This window comes from Schistocerca piceifrons, chromosome 3, assembly GCF_021461385.2.
Source record: "Schistocerca piceifrons isolate TAMUIC-IGC-003096 chromosome 3, iqSchPice1.1, whole genome shotgun sequence".
In the NCBI taxonomy this organism is placed as follows: Eukaryota; Metazoa; Arthropoda; class Insecta; order Orthoptera; family Acrididae; genus Schistocerca; species Schistocerca piceifrons.
The window spans coordinates 712,444,514-712,466,304 of NC_060140.1; positions in this window are offsets into that span (position 1 = coordinate 712,444,514).

Below are 21,791 nucleotides of genomic sequence, written 5' to 3' on the forward strand. Positions count from 1 at the left end.
AAAGATTATGAACAGCCAGCGTGTCGGTACACCTTTGAAACTCTATATAACAATGACTCGGCGGCGTACTATGGATTCGAGAAACTTTTGTTAGGTCGCACAATTCCCGTAAATTAGGGGATAAATTACGGGACAGTGATTTGTGGACACAGATCCGGCGTCGGATAGCGTTCCAAATGTGTTTTATCGGGTAAGACCAGGTAATCTGTTGGTCAAGACTATCATAGACCTCTAATCACTGTAGCACGATTGGGTGATGATCAGTTATCGTAATGGAAACTGTTGCTGAAGACATCAAACGTGAAGGCATGCAGGTGGCCCGCAGTAATGTTCAAGTACTACACGGCTGTCGTAATACCTTCGATTATTACCACAGCACCCATGAAAGCTGAAGTGAATGTTCTCCATTACATAATACTTCCCCCGCTGTCCTGCGTCCGTGGCGTGGCGGATGTTTCCAGCAGTCGTTCGCCTGGAAGACGGTGTGTCCGGACACGAACATAAACCTTTTGTAACAGGTAGCATGATTTATCCGATCAGGTGACACGTGTCCATTGATCCACTGTCCAATACCGATGATTCTGTGCCCACTGTAACCGTAACTGAAGATGTCGTTGGGTCAACTGAGAGTTCGTCTGCCGCAGAGCCTCATGTTCAAAAATGTATGCTGAATACTTCAGGGTACTTCCCCATTTGTAGTTCGTATCGCTCCTAGAATGATTCGTCTGTATTCTGTTTATACACTTTCCTTACCGCCTCGCCGGACGTTGTGGCCGAGCGGTTCTAGGCGCTTCAGTCTGGAGCCGACCGACCGCTACGGTCGCAGGTTCGAACCCTGCCTCGGGCATGGATGTGTGTGATGTCCTTACGTTAGTTAGGTTTAAGTAGCTCCAAGTTCTAGGGGACTGATGACCTCAGATGTTAAGTCCCATAGTGCTCAGAGCCATTTGAACCATTTTTTTTTTTTAACCTTAGCGCCTCAAGCACCTGTCTCGCCACCAGGTGCCATTCAGTCTCGCGGTGTGTAGCACTCTGAATATTTTAGCTCATTACTGTTTATAGATTCGTACATTAGTGTCGATGTTTATCCAAAGGGGGACCGAGCGACATAGCTAGGGAACACATACGTGTTTGACTGTACATAAAAGGATATCGTGTTCCAGATGGAATGCCTGCGACTGCCCACAAGGGGGACAAAACGAAGCCTCACTGTCTCGGGCGTCGCCCTCCCACAGTAATAAAAGTTTCCTCACAGCTTCGGTCTTGTTTACTCTTCCGGAAACACGTGCTCGGCGCACATTTTTACGCTCGGCGGGTGACTGTGAACGCATCGTTGTAGCCGTATCACGGGGCGCCTCTGTTCACACCTAATCACCGGGGCGCGAGCCGTTAGGCCGTCGAACGACCGTAACTGCCGTTATTTCACGTGCTACTCCGAGGCGAAGCGGGTGGGCAATGCGGTCGTTAAAGCTGGCATCGGCCTGAACTGAAGCGGACCCGTCCACGGTACGTCCGGTTAGTTGTTAAGTTCCCAAAACCACGCATACGGCTGATGACCGCGTGATTACTGTCAGGATAGGGAGCAGCTCAGCTGCAGAGTGCGCTTTTACAACCCAGTCTCATTTTATTTGTATGTATACAGTGATACCAGTGCCCACGTGCACGAAAGATCCACTCGTTTCCTTTCCTCGTTGCTCGAAGTTCCGGAACAATTAAGCAGTTATTTTTTTCTGTTTTTGTGGTAGATAAATACGTTGACAAGTAGCTAGACTTAGTAGTCACGTTGTAGTAATAGTGATCCTCTGGCTTCGTTGAAAGGACCAAGGTTAACTTCAATGTATAATTATATCACATTAGTTGTCGAATGAGTTAAGGCAGCCGTTTCAGCCTAAAGCCTTCTGCTGAACATACATTCTAAGACAAATAACACGACGCACCACGAAGGAATTATACGAATGAGACGGAAATCGCGGGATGTCATCTACATATACAGACAGGATAATGATTGCAATTTCAGAAAAATGAGATAATTTATTCAAGAGAAAGAGCTTCACAAACTGATCAAGTCAATAACGCGTTGCTCCACTTCTGACCCTTACGCAAACATTTATGCGGCTTGGCGTGGATTGTTAGAGTTGTTTAATGTCTTCCTGAGACATCCTGGCAAATTATGTCCAACTGGCATTTTAGATCGTCAGAAGCCCGAGCAGGTTGGAAGGCCCTGCCCGTTAAGCTGCATATGTTCTCAACTGCGGAGAGATCTGGGGGCATTACTGGCCGAGGTGGGATTTAGCAAGCACCGGGTTAAACAGTAAAAATTCTCACCGCTTGTGGGTAAGCATTATCTTGCTGAAATGTGAGTCCAGGATGGCTTGCCATGAACGCCAACAAAATGGGGCGTAGGATATGGTCGACATACCGTTGTGCTGTAAGAATGACACGGAAGACAACCAAAAGGGTTCCTGCTATGAAAAGGAATGGCACCCAGACCCACAGCTCCCGGTTATAGGCCCACATGGCGGGCGGCGGCAAGGCTGGCATCCACCGCTGTCTGGGGTGTCTCCAGACACGTTTTAAACCTGGAATCTCATTGACTTCAGTGATGAGTCCCACTTCGAACTGAGCCCCGATGACCAACAAGGCACGTCTGAAGACATCCAGTCGAGCAGTGGGATGCCTTCGACTTGGAATCTCAATAACTGAGTGGAATTATCTCAGTGATGAGTCTCGCTTCGAAGTGAGCCCCGAGGAAATCTGACTGTCGTCCCCCATATGGCCCGACAACAAGGTGTGATGGTCTAGGGTACCATATCTTTTTATGGCAGCACCCCTTTGGTTGTCATCCGCGGCACCCTTACAGCACAGCGGTACGTCGAAGGTACTGTCTGTCTTGAGAAGCCACCTTGGGCTCACTTTTCAGCAAGGCAATGCTCACCCGCATGCGGCAAGAGTTTTCACTGCTTGTGTTCGAGGTTACCGAAGCCTACTATGACCAGCAAGGTCGCTGGTTCTCCCAACTGAAAATGTTTGGAGCATTATGGGCCGGGCCCTCTAACCAGCTCACGGTTTTGGCGATCAAATCCGCCAGTTGTACAGAATTTGGCAAGATATCCCTCAACAGGACATCTAACAATCCTGTGAATCAATTCCAAGTCGAATAATTGCTTATATAACGACCAGAGGTGGACCAACGCCATATTGTGTTGCTCAGTTTCTGAAGCTCCTTCTCTTAAATAAATCATCAAGTTTTTCTTAAATTCGTTTGCCTGTACAGGTACGCCACAATTACCGATTTCCGTCCGATTCGGATAACTCCTTCGTGTTGCAAACGTTTTTGTTTTTTGCCTTAGAGTTTATCAGGGGCGATCAAAAAATTTCCGTTTGAGGGCGTTGCTGGTGTGTATTTTCACCGCTCCGCAACTCCGGTATGGGTACATTAGCACCGACATGTAGGCAAGGGGTTTAGTCCGGAGTGTATGGTGGATGGTACAATATTTCCCAGTCCCATCGATCGAACAGAGCAGCCACACCTTGGGCTGTACGCGCCCGCGCATTGTCGTGCAAAATGATGATTGGGTTGCGCAGAAAGTGTCGCCGCTTCTTTCGCAAAGCTAGTCGCATGTGATGCCCCAAAAACGGACAGTAATACTGTGCACTGACGGTCTGCCGTGGAGGAACATAACGCGTTATGATAATACCATCACAGTCGTACACGAGAAACACCATAACTTTACAAACATGTAACTACTTTGCATCGGTTGTGAATAAATAGTTGCCACAATTTAATTTCTAACCCTCATGTACAGAAAATAACAGCGCTTGTATCACACTTCCCTGGGGTATTCCTGACTATACCCTTGTCTCTGGTGAACACTCTCCATCAAGAGCAAGGTACTGGCTTCTGTTACAAAATCTTCGAGTCACTCACACATCTGAGAACTAATTCCTTATGCTCGTATCTTCCTTAACACTCTGCAGCGGGGTACCGTGTCGCATGTTTTTCGGAAATACAGGAATATGGAATGTCTCTGTTGACCTTCAGCCATGGTTAGTAGGATATCATGTGAGAAAATGCAAGCAGTGTTTAGCACGAGAGATGCTTTCTACTGTAAAACCGTACTATTTCGTAGACAGAAGCTTTTCCATCTAAAGTAAATTTATTATACTCGAACTCAGAAAATGCACAAGAATTATGCAGCAGATCGATGTCAAGGATCGAGGATCCTCTCTTTTATCCTTCTTATATACAAGAGTCACCTCCCCCCTTGCTCCACTCGCTTAGGATTTTGCGCTGGGCGAGAGATTAGCGATAAATGCAAATTAAGTAAGGATATTCTTCTTAAAACCGAACGTGGGTTCCATACGGACCTGGCAACCTATTTGTTTTCAACTCGTTCAGATATTTCTCTATGTGAGGGATAGCTATTACTACATTATGTGATCGAAAATATCAGCACACCTAGCTGAAAATGACTTACAAGTTAGTGGCGCACTCCGTAGGTAATGCTGGAATTTAATATGGTGTTGACCTACCCTTGCCCTTGATGACAGTTTCCACTCTAGCAGGCAAACGTTCAATCAGATGGTGGAAGGTTTCTTGGGGAATGGCAACCCATTATTCACAGAATGCTGCACCGAGGAGAGATATCGATGTCGGTCGGTGAGGCCTGGCACGAAGTCGGCGATCCAAAACGTCCCGAAGGTGTTCTATATGATTCAGGTCAGGACTCTGTGCAGGCCAGTCCATTACAGGAATGTTATTGTCGTGTAACCAATCCGTCACAGGCCGTTCATTATGAGCAGGTGTTCGTTCGTGTTGAAAGAAGCAACCTCTTACGCCGAATTGCTCTTCAACAGTGGGAAGCAAGAAGGTGCTCAAAACATCAATGTCGGCTTGTGCTGTATAAGTGCCATACAAAACAACAAGGGGTGCAAGACCTCTCCATGAAAGACACAACCACACCATAACACCACCGCCTCCGAATTTCCTATTGGCACTACACACGCTGGCAGATGACGTTCACCGGGCATTCGCCATACCCACACCCTGCCATCGTATCGCCACATTGTGTACCGAGATTCGTCGCTCAACACAACGTTTTTATACTGTTCAATCGTCCAATGTTTACGCTCCTTACACCAAGCGAGGCGTCGTTTGGCATTTACCGGCGTGATGTGTGGCTTATGAGCAGCGGCTCGACCATGAAATCCAAGTTTCCAACCTTCCCACGTAACTGTCACAGTACTTGCAGTGAATTCTGGTGCAGTTGTGGAATTCCTGTGTGATGATCTGGATTGATTGCCTATTACACGTTACGACTCTCTTCAACTGTCGGCGGTCTCTATCAGTCAACAGAGGAGGTCGGCCTGTACGCTTTTGTGCTGTACGTGTCCCTTAACGTTTCCACTTCACTATCACATCGGAAACAGTGAACTTTGGGATGTTTAGGACTGTGGAGATCTCGCGTACAGACGTATGACACAAGTGATAACCTGACAACGTTCGAAGTCCGTGAGTTCCGAGGAGCGCCCCATTCTGCTCTCTCACGATGTCTAATGACTACTGAGATCGCTGATATTTAGTACCTGGCAGTAGGTGGCAGTATAACGCACTTAATATTAAAAGCGTATGTTTTTGGGGATGTTCGGATACTTTTCATCACATAACGTATGTCCTCCATAAGGGAATCTGTGCGGTGGTCACAGGACGGTATGTTTGTAAGATCCTACTGGTAAAACACTATGGTATTAACCTAACCTTCGAGATGATACCTTTTATTTCTTGTTTTAATTTTTTGAAATACGATAATGGAAATACATTAGGTGAGCAAAATATTTCTTTACTGTTTGTAGTCAATAATTGCGAAGGAAACAAAGAATTATGCGTACAGGCAAACAAAATGAAGCAGCTGTTGCCCCACATGGTTATTTTTGTACAACTGAAAAAAGAAACAATAATACTGAAAAACCTGTTAAATCATTAAAAAATAAGGACTCAAGCGAGTTCGATGAAATACCAAGAAGAATTGTTAAAATGAGACATTGAAAGGTCTCTGTTGGATTCCTTTCATGTTAATTTCTTAAATATGTTGTCATTTACGGCATAAATTCCTCTTCTAAATTTACTGTGGTGTTTCTGACTATCTGGGAGGAGACTGAGCAGTGAAACGTGTTACTTTTACACATAAACAAGAACGATCTGTTACACTACTACACTTTAAAACACAGTTTATATGTAATCCATGTCACACAGTCTCATACGGAACCTACATCCGCTTTCTTTTATATACTGTATATGATAAGATACTGTCATCCCCCGTCCCTTCTGTGTGAGAGGATGAATGAGCAAATGTATTTCTAGTTGCGTGCTTGATGGTAGCAGACAAGCGTGTCTGCTAGAGAACAGTGGGACCAACGTCAGAACAGGTAGCTACGCTTTCTAAAAGCAGAGAAGTTTCTATTCTTAGTATGGTCCTGTCCATCCCTTGTCATGTTGGTATAGGAAGCTGCCTCTCTGGTCACTTCCGTTTGTATCTGTTAAGCACGCTCAGTAGGGGCCAGGCCAGTCTGTCCGCGGCGAGCATCTGAAGTGGTAAGATCTCCGGCTAAGCTCGTGTCTGCTAAGTCCGTAGGACAATGGATTTCTTAAGTTCAGCCTACCTGAAAAATTAATCACCTTTATTTCAGGTTTAGCTCTAAAATATCTAATGTTATCTTAAATTGCAACGCAGTGTAATTCGAGTGTGAAGTTCAGAATATCTTCCGGTAGTTGCTTTTTCACTACTTTGTGAGTAAAGTGGAACCACGTGTTGATCAGTAACTCTAAGATCGTCAATCTTAAATGCGAATGTGCGTGAGATTATAACGTCTCGTCTTAACAATATTTTTCAATATAGCAACTTTTCTTTATGTTCAACCCACGTGGGGTGTACTTTGTGAGACCAGTACCACGTGCTTATACAATTGTTTGACCCATCAGGTTAATAGTAAGACGATAGTAACCAGTTCGAGGTTTTTCTTTTGTAAATTGCGTTTCGATGTAATTTATTTTAGTTATCAAAATTATTGTGGAGTTACACTCTCTGTGTGTAAACCAAATTGACCACGTGAAGCATGTGGTGTAAGCATCAAAGTAGCCCTCAGCTATTCTTTTCGGGAAGATTTCACAGAGAGTTAGTACGAATTTAGTATAGTAGTGTGTGATAATTTCATGACGGACAGGATTGCGCTACGAACGTAACTTCTTTGGGTGAAAATTGAATCGGTTGGTTGTGGTTAATTTCCTCTTGGATATGTTTCAACGTTCTTCGTGTGTTATTTTATGAATGCAGTGTTGTATGTAGTCTCCCAATCTTGGCTCCCTATTTGATGTGTTCCGTAAGATTACAAACTCACATTTTCACAATCCTAAATAAGGCACCAGTTTAGTTATGAATCAAGTTTGATATGCTGAAATTTTAACGGAACAATGATCAAATTTAAAATAAATGTCCAAATATAAACTGATTTATTTCTTTTTATTTAAATTGTCTTTTTATATATACATCACCGGTTATCGTAAGATGAGTACTAAAAGATTATAATTAATGTTAGTCTGGTTGGGAATTTGGTAAGCTAGACTGGATACCTGGTGAAACGGTTGCGCGGTAATGCAAGGTTAATTTCCTCAGATAGCTCACAGCTTTTAACCCACTTTTATGGTCTTGAATATCAGCACCGCTTTCAGAACAAATTAATGCAACAACATTACAACATGCATACATTTATCACTGTTGTCGCCAAAGTTTTCAAATGTCGGTTGGTGCCATGTACAAAAAAGTTGTAATAAGTCCCCGTATATGTGATTTGCTATCAGATTCGCAGTTTGAGTAAAAACTGTTAGAAAACGTATCACATTATGAAAACCTAAAGTCGGAAGGTATCCCCTTTGAATTAACATAATCATTTGATTCTGCTGGCATATTAGAATTAAAGGTAAGCTCTCTTTTTTCGTACTGTAAAAACCAGATAGAGAATGTAGTTTTCCCGTGACAGTAAACAAGGAACGAATCTGAATCTTATTGGGCTGGGGCAGCCCATTAATATACGTTTTCCTTTTCAGAATTATGTATTTCTAAATTACATATTGTATGTTTTGTTCCTTTTTACGAGATTCCGAGCTCAGGTCCACAGAGAGGCATCCTGCCTGAATTCAGCATTAACATTTCTTATATTTTTACACTAATGATACAAAAAAATGTAAGTACTGTTCATTTTGCAAGTAGTGTGATTTTAATTTCATTGATGTTGAGAACTGCCCTAGAGTAGTCTGAAATATAGTAAGAGGAAGTAACCTCTTCGGTAGAGATATTTCTATTTACCGATAGGTCACTCACATTAAATGTGTTTACAGTTCCAAGGGAAATAATGTGGAAGAAATTGCAGCCAACGTTTTGAAGGAAGTTAGGAAGACTGAGGTTTGGCGCCACGTGAACATCGAGGTCACTCGAGACGTGGCACAAGCTCGGAGTGTTTCAAGAATGGAGAAGGAAATTGGCCGCTACGTTGGAAAGGAACCATCCCAGCATTTGCCTAGAGTGGTATAAATAAATTACGAAAAACCTAAATCTGAATGCTCTGTCGCTGATCTGAACCGTTGTCCTTCCCAATGAGACTCCAGTGTGCTAAGCTCATACATAGTTATTTATGAGGGAATATATGGCTCGAGCAGGGCTCACGTCGTATTTAACTACCTTAACACCATAACCGATTGGTTGAACTGAATAATGCGGGCTCACGAGCTGGTTAGCGAGGAAGCTAACACCTGAGCTGCTGAAAGATTTTTTTTTTTTAATCGTGTCCTTGCCCCTAGCTTTCTTAGTCTCTTTCCATAAGAAACACGCTTATGTCACGTGCTGTGTATGTAAACAAAATTATGGAAGTCGTAATCTGCAGGCGCTAATCACGTAATGTAGAAATCAGTTTTCATAAGAAAGACAGGATAAACGCAATACCTCTGCAAAAGTAGTATTGCGTATGTAGGGGTATGCTTGGAAGTAATCATAGTAATTAGAAAAAAAGTAATTTATGATTTGAGGTAAAATTTTTATGGAATTTTCGTTGTCACACTATAGTGGGAAATGGGTAAAGGGTCTAATTTTTCAAAAACGTTTTAACTGCTTGAAAGTAATCAGGCTAGTTAAAACATTTTAATTAGTGATTTCAAGGTGGATTGAAATAATTTACAAGTAGCTCCTTTAGCTACGTACATGAAGTGTCAAAACGTTCATCTCTTCAAGATCTATCCATTTTTACGCATAACAAATTACATTCGTGTGTGCCGGCCGAAGTGGCCGAGCGGTTCTAGGCGCTACAGTCTGGAACCGCGCGACCGCTACGGTCGCAGGTTCGAATCCTGCCTCGGGCATGGATGTGTGTGATGTCCTTAGGTTAGTTAGGTTTAAGTAGTTCTAAGTTCTAGGGGACTGATGACCTTAGAAGTTAAGTCCCATAGTGCTCAGAGCCATTTGAACCATTACATTCGTGTGGTATTCAGTCGTCAACAAAATAATGTTTTAGCTGAACGAAAGCAAGACTCATTAGAAAATATACAATAGATTACCCTCTGAATTTTCATAGTCAAACGAGGGGAGGGTAAATGTGCAACTGGGAGATTAAAATGACCAGCGTGATCCTAGTTTTGCGAATAAAGATTTAATTGCTTCAGAGCGGAATTAGCGGCGTGAGGAAAAAACTTTTGCCCCAAGTTTTGTAGCCAAACGAAGAGCCTGAAATGTCAGATGCTGCATCAAATTGACCAGAGTAAGGTTTAGTTTTGCAAAAATATATTTCTCGGCTTAAAAGTTATCAGGGTAGTTAAGAAAAGAACAATATACCAATCGATATTTAAATATATTATATTTCATGTTTCCTGAACAAAATTTGAAAATAAATAACGATCATATGTTTTGTGAAATGATTTGTTTAAAAATAAGAAGTAAAACATATTAGAGAAACATTTGAAACGGACTTGCATAATGTCCTCTCCTACTCCGTAAAAAACTAAGGTTCTAACAAGAAACTTTAAATTCTTGATGGACACCTCTTTTAATGTACTTTATTTCGGGCATCACTCAAAGGCTCCTCAAATGTTTCTCTAGTCTGTTTTATTTATAGCCTTCTCATAAATCGTTTTACAAAGCATTTGACCCATTTCTTTCATTTTTTTTCTCAGCTCTGTTCATACTGTGTAGTCGCAAGATAATTACAGTACTACTTCCACAGCCAAACAGTTCCGTACATGTGAAGCCCGTTTCCCTTATCAGAGCGACTGTAACTCCTTTCCGTGAGACGCGGCACACACGTCAGCCGGCGGCGGCGGGTTCGCAGTCATTTGTCGCGCCGTCGGCCCGTCCGGCTTATAAATGGCGGCGATTCCTCGCGTGGCCGCTAATGATGGCTTCCGCTCCAGCCGCCGTCTGGAAAAATATTTACCCAAGCAGATGGCTGCCGGGTCGGACACGCCGGCGGGACGTCTTCACTGGGAGCCTTTACAGATTTCGGGCCTACCGCTAATCTACAAAACAGAGTTATCTCATTTTTCCACAGGGCACTGTTAATTCTCGTTAGGCAGGAGTGGAAATACGTCTCGTTTAGCGTTGTCGATAGCCACATCAGCAGCAGTCGATCCAAAAATTTGTTACCAAGACGCTTCTGGGTTCCCCTGTTGACTGCTTCTTAGGAATGCTGAAGACGGCCTCCATGAAAGGAACACACGGTACTTATTTACGAAGTTGGCAATTTCTGACAAACTGCTTCTAAATAATAGTTTATGTCTACGTCTATAACAACGTCATGGTGGAGGGTACCACGTAAAGCTACTAGTTATTTCATTTCCTGTTCCAGTCGCATATACAGCTAGTGAAAAACGACTATCCGTACGAGCCCAGTTTTCTCTCATCTTAATCTGTGATCCTTACCGGAAATGTACGTGGCGGCTGTAGAATTGCTCTGCAGTCGGCCTCAAATTCTGGTTCTCTAAATTTGCGCAACAGTGTCTTACGGAAAGAGCGTTGTCTTTTCTCCGAGGTTTTCGACTTGAGTTCACGAAGCATCACCGTGCTGATTGGTTGGTTTTTGGTACAAAGGGGCCAAACTGCAAGGTCATCAGTCCTCACCGTGCTGATCGAATCTACCAGTAATAAATCTAGTGGCACACCTTCGAATTGCTTCGATGGCTTCTTTCGGCTTGGTGGGGTCCCAAGCATTCGAGCAGTACTCAAGAGCGAGCTGCACTGTCGCTCTATACACCTTCTCCTTCACAGATGAACTAGAGTTTTCCAAAAAGCTCCCAATGAAAGGAAGTCGATCATTCGTCTTTCCGACTACCAACCTGACTTGCTCAGTCACAGCGCTTTGCAACGTTACCCGTAGCTATTTCATCGATGTGACTGTGACGGTTGATGCGGCCGAGCGGTTCTAGGCGCTTCAGTCTGGAACCGCGCGACAGCTACCGTCGCAGGTTCGAATCCTGCCTCGGTCATGGATGTGTGTGATGTCCTTGGGTTAGTTAGGTTTAAGTAGTTCTAAGTTCTAGGAGGCTGATGACCTCAGATGTTAAGTCCCATAGTGCTCAGAGCCATTTTACCGCTTTGGTACAACTATACGGCTTCATTTTTGTCGAGGATATAACACTGCACCTCATAGAGCTTCAAGTGAGCGACAAAATAACTTTTGACGCCGGTCATCGTTGTTTTGGGATGGCGCTAGTGCTTGTGTGATTATTATCGTTCCGGAGTTCTCTGAAATGTTCAAAAATGTTCAAATGTGTGTGAATTCCTAAGGGATCAAACTGCTGAGGTCATCGGTCCCTAGACTTACACACTACTGAAACTAACTTACGCTAAGGACAACACACACACAAATGCCCGAGGGAGCACTCGAACCTCAGGCGGGAGGAGCCGCAAGATTCGTGACACGGCACCACTTACCACGCGGCCACTGCGCGCCGCAAGCTCTCTGAAAACCGAGGTTTTATCTTGCCTTGCACAGCGCTTACTTGCTGCAGTTTTGCCTTGAAAGTGACAGGGTGTGCTCCCGTGGAAATATCAGCTGTTGTTGATGACATCATCGGTCTGCAGTCCCGTAAGTTATGTGAACACTGTACAACTGTACATGCCGGAAGAAACTCAGGGCCGGCCGCTGTGACCGAGTGGTTCTAGGCATTTCAGTCCGGAACCGCACGGCTGCTGCGGTCGCAGGTTCGAATCCTCCCTCGGGCATGGATGTGTGTGATGTCCGTAGGTTAGTTAGGTTTAAGTAGTTCTACGTCTAGGGGACTGATGACCTCAGATGTTAAGTCCCATAGTGCTTAGAGCCATTTTAATCATTTGAAAAACTCAAGATTTCACACAGTACCTCAATACCGATATACAGGATGGCGAGAAAAATCTGAAAAACTTGTAAGCGTGTTGCACCATTTCCGAGTTAAGTAGTATTGAAATTAGCCGATCAGATCGTTCCACCCGCAAATGCAAGTGGACCGTCAGAGACGGTGTCGCCAAATGCCTCATTCTTTTTGTTTCCTAAAATATAGCAAGAGAGCGATACGAAAACTGGACATGAGACAATAGTAAGAATCGAACCCCAGCTAAAGCTTGAAAAGCCTCGTGCTCTACCATCTACGCTATGAGAAATACTAAAAATAATTGTGTCTGGCGGACCGCTTGAATTCACTCGTAGAACGGCCTGATTGGCTAACTTCAATGCAAATCAACTCGGAACCGCCAAAACGTATAGAAATTTTTCTTAACAGCCATTTGTCAGCAGAACCTACCCTTCAACACCCTTACAAGCCTCATCACTAATTCCGACCATCCTGTATAAGATATTTAGTGAATTTCATGCAAAGATCGAACACTTCGTATTGAGTTAGAGGAATATTTAAATTTACAATGTGTCGCTCATTAGTATCCCCTGTGGTGTTAGCTAACATTTATGATTATTTATTATAATACGATTTAGCGACACTAGAATATGCACTTCCGAAATGAGTCGGCTCAAAGATTAAATTGAACCATAATGTCATTTGCATTAAAAATCAACTTTAATAAAACTTCCATTACACCACAACACACGAGCAGGATATACCATTGCATGTATACTATTCCTTTAATACATAGACACGCTGTAGTATGACTACAGCGTAAACGTTTGAAAAATGTCATATTAACGCCTTCAGCTTCTGGTAAAACACTTTATCCATACAACCAATTTCAGTTGTCCGACCAACATCAGGTTCATAAAAGTATTCACATCATCATGTTAAGCTAAATGCGCCTAATGATGGTCAGACGATTGAAACTGGTATAAAAATATTTTACCTGCAGACGGTAATACACTGAAGAGCCAAAGGAACGTGTATACCTGCCTAACACCATGTAGGCCCCCCACCCTCCGAGCACACAGAAGTGACGCAACACGACGTGGCATGCGCTCTACTAATGTGTGAAGTAGTGCTGAAGGGAATTGACACCATGAATACTGCAAGGCTTTCCATAAATCCATAAGAGTACGACGGGGTGGGGGGGGGGGGGGGGTGGGGGGGGTGGAGATATCTACTGAACAGGCATCCCAGATATGTTCAGTAAAGTTCATGTCTGGGGAGTTTGGTGGCCAGCGGAAGTGTTTAAACTCAAGAGTGTTCCCGGAGCCACTCTGTAGCAATTCTGGAATTGTGGGGTTTCACACTGTCCTGCTGGAATTGCCCAAGTACGTCGGAATACACAATGGAATGAATGTATGCAGGTGATCAAACAGGATGCTTACGTACGTGTCACCTATCAGAGTCGTTTCTAGACGTATAAGGGGTCCCATATCACTCCAACTGCACACACCCCACACCATTACAGAGACTCACGAGCATGAACAGTCCCCGCTGACATGCAGAGTTCATAGATTCGTGAGGTTGTCTCCTTAACCGTACAAGAGCGGATGAAACGAGACTCCTCCGACCAGGCAGCATGTTTCCAGTCATCAGCAATCAAATGTCGGTGTTCACGGGCACAGATGAGGTGTAAAGCTTTGTGTAGTGCAGTCATCAAGAGTACGCGAGTGGACCTTCGGCTCCGAAAGCCCATATCGATCATGTTTCGTTGAATGGTTCGCACGCTGACACTTGTTGACGGCCCAGCACTGAAGTCTGCAACAGTTTGCGGAAGCGTTGCACTTCTGTCACGCTGCACGATTCTCTTCAGTCGTCGTTGGTCCCGTTCTTGCAGGATCTTTTTTCCACCGTAGCGATGTCGGCGATTTGATGTTTTACCGGATTCCTGATATTCTCTGTACACTCGTGAAATGGTCGTGCGGGATAATCCCCACTTCATCGCTACCTCGGAGATTCTGTGTCCCATCGCTCGTTCGCCGACTATAACACCACGTTCAAGCTCACTTAAATCTTGATAACCTGCCGTTGCAGCATCAGTAACCGATCTAACAACTGCGCCAGACGCTTGTCGTCTTATATAGGCGTTGCCTACTGCAGCGCCATATTCTGCCTGTTTATATATCTTTGTATTTGAATAAACATGTCTATACCAGAATTAAATTTTCACTCTACAGCGGAGTGTGCGCTGATATGAAACTCCCTGGCAGATTAAAACCGTGTGCCGGACCGAGACTCGAACTCGGGACCTTTGCCGAGTCTCGGTTCGGCACACAGTTTTAATCTGCCAGGAAGTTTCATATCAGCGCACACTCCGCTGTAGAGTGAAAATTTCATTCTAGAAATATCCCCCAGGCTGTGGCTAAGCCATGTCTCCGCAATATCCTTTCTTCCAGGAGTGCTAGTTCTGCAAGGTTCGCGGGAGAGCTTCTGTGAAGTTTGGAAGGCAGGAGACGAGGTACTGGCGGAATTAAAGCTGTGAGGACGGAGCGTGAGTCGTGCTTGGGTAGCTCAGTCGGTAGAACCCTTGCCCGCGAAAGGCAAAGGTCCCGAGTTCGAGTCACGGTCCGGCACACAGTTTTAATCTGCCAGGAAGTTTTATGTCTATACCAGTTTCATGTCTATACCAATTTCCTTGGCTCTTGATTTTTCAAGCACATATGAGCTGTAGGGCACCATCTCCTGAAAACATGTTGGGTTTACAATTCTTGTCATTTACTGGCAAGCATGAAGTCTGCCTTCAGTAATTATTAAATCAGTCGTGTTGTCATATCCAACGGCTCACTACACTATGATCCTAGGAGATGGGAGGCTAAGGACTCGAGAATAGTTGCTTGCCGTGACCTTCTACCATGTTGCCTACGGACGCCTTGCCGTCGATCTGGCCACAACAGACAAAAGTGATACTCATTGATAAGTGCCACAGAACATTACTCAATATCTCAGTTGCCTCTGGCTGTACACCATGCATGTCTCTGTGGTGTAGCATCAATGGTAAACGCCTCGGGGCACTCCGAGATCTAAATCCAACTTCAAATAGTCTGCTCCTGACGGTTCTTGGACTGTGCAGCTGGTCCCGGCGGAGGTTCGAGTCCTCACTCGGGCATGGGTGTGTGTGTTTGTCCTTAGGATAATTTAGGTTTAGTAGTCTTTAAGCTTAGGGACTGATGACCTCAGCAGTTAAGTCCCATAAGATTTCACTCACATTTGAACATTTTTTGAACGGTTCGTGGAGGCAGTCTCCCTGTATTTTCTGTCGGTAATTCAGCTGCTGTTATCAGCCGGTTCGTCAGAGTCAGTCGAACAATCCTACAGCCTTCTCGCTGTGCACTGGAAGGATTCGTGACTACTCTGCTTACCACATTGTAGTCCTGAGCCAACCAGTCACCATTTTGCAGTCACTGCATTAAAGGCAATTTTCTGTGTTCTCTGTCGGTATGACGCTCTCATGTCTCTCATGCTCACTGGGCTTTTCTCAAGGCTAGAAATATGGCGTTAACTTAACTTACAAATTCTCTGGACATGTTATTTTGTGATCTTCACCTTAAAAGTTCCACTAACTCTGTACATACCCAATACACATCATGTACTACTTGTACCAGTCTTACACTTTAGGAATGTTGCTTTTTCCGTACAAAAAGTATTGGACATAGCCCTCATAAGGAATAGATTTTAATAAACATATCTCACGGGTATGAAACTACTGGAGTATTATTTTTGTAGCGTCTGGTTGAGATATTCACGGTGTAACACCTTCCTTTCCTGTCAGCGTACTTCGTGAAAGTGACGTCACATAGTTAGTGTATAGGTATACAACAAGAAGAGGCTTTAATTATTTCACACTCAACATGCAGACGGTGTTACAAATAATCAGACCCTAGGACTCTATGATGAGGTGGTTGTTTTGCCGCAGGATGTTGACACACACTCTAATGGTCGGGAATTACCAACAGTGCCACCCACACTGCCAGTCAAATTCAGATGAATATTTCCTCCACTATCAAGTGTCGAATTCACCACCTTCGACTTGAACACCATGACACTAGTTGAACGTTGTGAGGCTTCCTTACACTTAGTGTTATTAATACCATACTTATTTCACCGATATAAAAATTAATCTCCGGTTTTTGTGAGACTGATGTTTTCTAATAACCTAAAAGTGACTGTTCAGAGTGAACACTATATTCCGCTAAGTCACCTTGTTCCATCTGCAGCGAAGGAGAAACTACAGGCTTGTCGTACCTCGGTTCCGCTTCTCCGACGATGTCACTAACATGCAGATCGGCAATCCCTCACACAAAATTTAAATGGAATTTACTCTGCAGGAGCTACGATCAAAATGTCAAGTATGATATAGGTGACAGCGACCAGATGGCCAACTGAAGAATTGGGAGTACAAGTGCTTGCTGAAGCAAATTGAGTAAATGACTGCCCAGATAGAATGACTATTTATAGTTTATGTCACTATCGAAACAGCAGAATCTTTTGTAATAGTCAGTAAGTCCATGTATAGTCGTAAGTATAGTTTGAGACTGTAGTGCTTCTCCGTTTTTTTTGTAATATATTAAAACTACTTGTACTCCTCACATCTTGAAACTTTTTAGACTAAACAGGGTAAGGGCAAAAATATTTTCTTTACTGTGCTTTATTCTGGTGATCTTTTTCATACAACATATAATACTCATAATACAACATAGGTTCGTTATAAAACAAGAATATGTGCGTAACTAATGCAAAATTGATATAAAACGCTGAAAAATTAAATGCAAATAGCAAATAAAACAAAATCATCGAACGATAATATATTGTTTGGTTCCAACAAGTACGAGAGATTACTCATTTTCACGTTCTATAATCCTCTCACTGTCAGTGCCTTAATGCAAAATCAGAATCATTTCCTCTCGAACAAAGACCTCCCTGTCGCACAATTCATCATGCTGTACCACTGTGTTCTGTATTTTTCCGACTTCCTTGCCCCTTCTTTGAACACATCCTCTTCTCTCTCCATCCCCACTTCTTACACCTATGGTAATAGCTGTCTGGGAATGGTACGCATTTTTAAGGAACTCGCAATGAATTGGTCGAATGTAGTTCTTTATTCCCTAAAGATTTTTCTACTTTCCAAATTGTATTTCATACTCATCTTGATGCAAAGGCTGCAGAAGAGGCAATGATGGGCGACCAACATTGTGCCTCCTAAAATCCGCTTCAATAAACTCAAGATCATGTTTTAATGAATATTTGAACTGCATTGCTTGTGGGTTTTCTCTGCTGATACTTATCCTACTATTATTCCTCCATTGTATTTGGTTTCCTTGCGTGTCTTTACCAACTTTGACCTTTGCTGTGTCATCCATGGTTTTAACTGAAAGAAAGTTCTTTGTTTTCATTTCCACTACAGAGAGCTTTAGGCTCACCTTCTCCACTGATTCCACCTAGTCTTGTGGAAAGAATATATATTTAATGTGTTTCATTGCGATATCATATTCCATGTGAGTATGGCCCGGATCAAGGAACTTGTGCTCTGTTGTGTCAATACGATGATTTTGCCTCAAGATGTACATCCTTTGTTTCAGAACAGGGCATTTTTAAACACGCATTAAATATTACTGTAAGTAGTCTTAAGAGCACACACTTCAGGCTGTTGCATTACCTTGAAACAATACATACTTGAAGCTTCATTAAAGTCGCCACTACTGGCCATTAAAACTGCTACACCACGAAGATGACATGCTACAGACGCGAAATTTAATCGACAGGAAGAAAATGCTGTGACATGCCAATGATTAGCTTTTCAGAGCATTCACACAAGGTTGGAAAGTTTCCAACCGATTTCTCATACACAAACAGCAGTTGACCGGCGTTGCCTAGTGAAACGTTGTTGTGATTCCTCGTGTAAGGGGGGGGGAGGGGGGGGGGGGAAATGCGTACAATCACGTTTCCGACTTTGATAAAGGTCTCATCGTAGCCTATGGCAACTGCAGTTAATCATATCGAGACACTGCTGCTCGCGTTGGTCGAGATCCAATGACTGTTAGCAGAATATGGAATCAGTGGGTTCAGGAGGGTAACACGGAACGCCTTGCTGGATCCCAACGGCCTCGTATCACTAGCAGCCGAGATGACAGGCATCTTATCCGCATGGCTGTAACGGATCGTGCAGCCACGTCTCGATCCATGAGTCAACAAATGGGGACGTTTGCAAGACAACAACTATCTGCACGAACAGTTCTACGACGTTTGCAGCAGCATGGACTATCAGCTCGGAGACCGCGGCTGCGGTTACCCTTGACGCTGCATCACAGACAGGAGCGCCTGCGATGGTATACTCAACGACGAACCTGTTTACACGAATGGCAAAACGTCATTTTTTCGGATGAATCCAGGTTCTGTTTACAGCATCATGATGGTAGCATCCGTGTTTAGCGACATGGTGGTGAATGCACATTGGAAGCGTGTATTCGTCATCGCCATACTGGCGTATCACCCGACGTGACTGTATGGGTTGCCATTGGCTACACGTCTCTGTCACCTCTTGTTCGCATTGACGGTACTTTAAACAGTGGACGTTACATTTCAGGTGTGTTACGACCCGTGGCTCTACCCTTCAGTCGGTCCCTGCGAAACCCTACATTTCAGCAGGATAATGCACGACCGCATGTTGCAGGTCCTGTACGGGCCTTTCTGGATATAGAAAATGTTCGACTGCTTCCCTGGCCAGCACATTCTCCAGATATCTCACCAATTGAAAACGTCTGGTCAATGGTGGCCGAGCAACTGGCTCGTCACAATACGCCAGTCACTACTCTTGATGAACTGTGGTATCGTGTTGAAGCTGCATGGGCAGCTGTACCTGTACACGCTATCCAAGCTCTGTTTGACTCAATGCCCAGGCGTATCAAGGCCGTTATTACGGCCAGACGTGGTTGTTCTGGGTACTGATTTCTCAGGATCTATGCACCCAAATTGCGTGAAAAAGTAATCACATGTCAGTTCTAGTATAATATATTTGTCCAATGAATACCCGTTTATGATCTGCATTTCTTCTTGGTGTAGCAATTTTAATGGCCAGTAGCGTACCTGAAGCTTCATTAAAGATAGCAGCTGTTCTCCTTTCGTCCGCCATTTCACGTGTACTGCTTGTATTCTAAATAACCCCAGGCATTGGCTTGGAACCTAAAGTTTATCATCAGAGGCTGCAGAAATAGGCAGGAGATCGGTTGTTGTTCTTTTATTCTGAAGGTATCCACACTTCAGCTTACCAAATATGCGCTTAGCTCATTTTCGTGTGAAATGTCATTTATATTACACGTAGTCTCAGGTCTTTAGTTCTGAAAAATATTCCGATCGGTTGCCGCGCTGGCTCCGTTGCGATGCTCGCTCGCCTCATTAGCATTCACGCCGCGATCTGGACCAATCAATAAGCGTCAAGCACTAAGTGTGCGCCGCCACGCGACGCCTGCGCGGCTTGTCGTCTCCGTGTTGAACACGAGCGTCTGCCCGCCACCGGACCAATCATTCTTACTTATGAGCCGAGCGCCTTTACAGTCCTCCTCACCGCTAAATGAAGCTGTCGCAAGGCGGTCAGTTGCATTTTTTATTCTAATACAGCCGAAATCTTTTCCTATCTGACTTTTTTTTTAAAAACTGTCAAAATTACACATCTCGTGCCGGATTAAAACGAAATCTGCTACACTCAAGCAGTAGTTTTCAATACGTGTTACCATTACTGACAGTGAAGAGTCTACAGTTGTGATGTAAATGGGCTTTAGATAAACATCATGGATCTTAAGAGCTGTTCCCGTGCTTGCTGAAAAGAGAAATTAAATAGGCTGCACGTTCTAAAAAGAACTAAATTTTTGTTGTTGGTTTTTAAACAGGTTTCACGCCAGTTGGGTACTTGTTTATTTCTTCATACAGCACTTTTTTGAAACAGGTTCGCAGGAGAGCTTCTGTGAAGTTTGGAAAGTAGGAGACGAGGTACTGGCGGAAGTAAAGCTGTGAGGACGGGGCGTGAGTCGTGCTTGGGTAGCTCAGATGGTAGAGCACTTGCCCGTGAAAGGCAAAGGTCCCGAATTAGAGTCTCGGTCCGGCACACAGTTTTAATCTGCCAGGAAGTTTCATATCAGCGCACACTCCGCTGCAGAGTGAAAATCTCATTCTGGAAACATTGCTTTTTTGTTTGATGAAAATACCTTCTGTTTCCCCGATGCATCCTCACGGCAGCGTGCAGTTATTGATGCAGTAACGTACTCCGAGATATACTACTATGATGTGTCGTTAGTGGTCTGATGTGTTAATGCCACTTTTGTGTTGATCTAGTCAAACTAGACACAAATTTTAACGTAATAATAAATAATGAAATATTTTCTGGCGATATAAAAACTGTTGCGAAAGTTATACAGTGTCAGTCGCGTTTGTCGTAACGCCCATTTTATTTCGTCAATGGTCTGAGACATTGAAACCAGCGTTTCTGCAGATATTAACTGCACAGGCAGGCACGTAAGCCTGTTGCACGTTTAATCCTCTTAACTCTAGTATCAACCGGAATATCGAAGTAATCTGGGTGCCACGGAATATTATATTTTGTAAGCCACTTCCTTCATGGATGAACTACATTTACACAACATTCTGCCAATGAGTCTCAGCCTGGCATCCATTTCTTCTAGCATAAGTTTTATTTGGTCATTTTACTTTATGTCACTCCACTCAGTTACTCCTAGTAGTTACTGCATTCAGTAATCGTACAGCAGGGGATCTCTTCTCTTATCTACGCCCAATTACACTTATTTACTTCAAGGTCAACCGCCAGTCCCTGCACCAGTCATCGATCTCCCACAAGTCTTCCTGCATTTGCCTTCAGTCTTCTTCTGCTGCGAACTTCCTACACAAAACACCATCGTCTGCAAATTGCCTCATGCAACTTCCGACGTTATCCACTTGATCATACATAATCACAAGTTAAAGTGCTCACTGCTGAGTGTCGAGACCCCATGAACCTAGCTTCTCCATCCCAGATGTTGAGAAGTCCCACCTAGAGCCTGCTGAATAACTGACCAGGGATCTTCTTGATATGATCCACCCATCTGCTCGTTGCTCTCCCCCTTACCCTCGATCTTCCCTTCCATCTTTATTTTCTGCTAGACTTTTCCCCAAGGTTTTGGCTACATATGTGTTTGACACATTCATTGATCACATGTCCTCTTTCTGTCTCTGTGCCCACTTCTTCCTCCTTCTGTCTGTCCACTTCATCCTCCCACCTCTATCTGTCTACATCTTCCTTCCCACTCTAAATGGCTCTGAGCACTATGGGACTTAACATATGTGGTCATCAGTCCCCTAGAACTTAGAACTACTTAAACCTAACTAA